Here is a 1,888-nt window from a genome sequence, read left to right as displayed (position 1 = left end):
AACTGTCAGTGGTGTAACACAGTGAATGATTATTTCATCCAAGTCATAGTCCAGTGCGGTGGCGGAGAGTGGGCGAAGGGTGCTCTGTTTCACATAGTCCTTCAGGGACCCAGGCTCCTCCCATCTTCATCACAGGGCTTCATGCTGCCTTGGGTCATCCCGATTGTGACATAGAGAGAGAAAATGGAGGATCATCTGCAAGGTCTTTATGGACCAGGCCTAGAGAGGGCAAAAATCACTTCTGTCCCCATTTCATTAGCCAGAATTTAGTTACATGGCCTGCCTACCTGCACGAGGACTGGGAAATGTAGTCTAGCATGTGCCTAGAAAGAAAGGGAGAAAATGGGTGGGCGCAGTGGCTCACGCCTGAGCTCGGGAGTTTGAGACCAGCCAGAGCAAGAGTGAGACCTGTCTTTCCTGAAAACAGAAAAAAAAATTAGCTGTGTATTGTGGTGGGCACCTGTAGTCCCAGCTACTTGGGAGGCTGAGGCAAAAGGATTGCTTGAACCCAACAGACTGAGGTTGCTCTGAGCTATGATGATGCCATGGCACTCTACCCAGGGCGACAGAGTGAGACTCTGTCTCAAAAAAAGAAAGAAAGAAATGAAGAAAATGGATGCTAATGAGCATTAGAAGATTCTGCCACAAACTTTCATGAGTTCTGTGACTTTGGGCAAATGACTATAACTCTTTTGGCCTTAGTTTCTTCATGTCTACAATGAGAGTTACAAATGTCTACTGGGACTATTGTAACACTTAGAGAAGATAGTATATATCACATATCTGATATCCAGTGTGCCCTGCCCATTTTAAATACACTGATGAACACTTTTTCCTTCCTCTGGGCAATCCCAAATAGCCTCTAGTTGAAAGCTGGCCTTGGCGGACTTCTATCTGGTTAGCAGAACCAGATTAGCACACTCCGCTCCTGTGTCTTGGGAGTGGAGGGTTTAGTCTGAGTGATCTCTTCTCAGGGAAGTAGCAAAGTGGTTCCTGAATGTTGGGGAGTTTATCTTAAGGTCTGTTCACAGTATATGCTCAGGTTTTGTTAGAGTGTTTATTACCTTAATACCCAGGAAAAGATATTCTCTAGCTACCTGGAAGAAAGTACCAGAAGAAAATTACTTTCACGGCAATTCTAAGCATTTCTGTGAATAGAAGCAAAAATATTCTGATGAAACCAGTAGACAGTTAGAGAAATTTTGGAAGACTCTCTCCGTCTCTTGAAATCTTTAAGAAAAGGTCAGTTTCTAGCTTTGGGGATTATTTAGCATATCAGAAGGGTATGAAGGGTCAGAAGAAGGAGCTATGGCTTCTGGGGCCACCTTCCTCTCTCCTGTCTTTTATTAGAATAGTCCTTTTCTCGCTCCTTCAGGAAATGAAGTACCTAAGCCTTTGTGGCTGAGTTGAGTCTACCTGCCCCTGAATTATCTTTTTCTTTTTTTGTGTGAGACAGTCTCACTTTGTCACCCTCAGTAGAGCGCTGTGGCATCACAGCTCACAGCAACATCAAACTCGTGGGCTCAAGCAGTTCTCTTGCCTCAGCCTCCCAAGTACCTGGCTATGTTTTTGTTGTAGTTGTCATTGTTGTTTAGCAGGGTTTGAACCTGCCAGCCCCAGGTGTATGTGGCCAGCGCCCTAACCACTGAGTTATGGGCACCAAGCCCCTGAGCTATCTTCTAAGGCCCTGTTTATAGAAACAGCCAGACTGCTTGACCCCTTCCCCCCAACCTGATTCCAGAATATTCTGTTACTTGATCAGCCATTCCCAAGTGCAGGAGGGTCTGTGTGGGAGATTCAAGGGAAGAGAATAGTGAAGTGTCCTCATGGGAAGTGAGATATAAATAAAATTGCCCCCATTTCCAAAGAGACAGTGGCTCGGCGCCTA

The sequence above is a fragment of the Otolemur garnettii genome, unplaced genomic scaffold, assembly GCF_000181295.1.
Source record: "Otolemur garnettii isolate 467f Iridium unplaced genomic scaffold, OtoGar3 scaffold00178, whole genome shotgun sequence".
Taxonomy (NCBI): domain Eukaryota; kingdom Metazoa; phylum Chordata; class Mammalia; order Primates; family Galagidae; genus Otolemur; species Otolemur garnettii.
The sequence above is the reverse complement of the archived record's forward strand: the minus strand, read 5'-3'. Positions refer to the sequence as shown.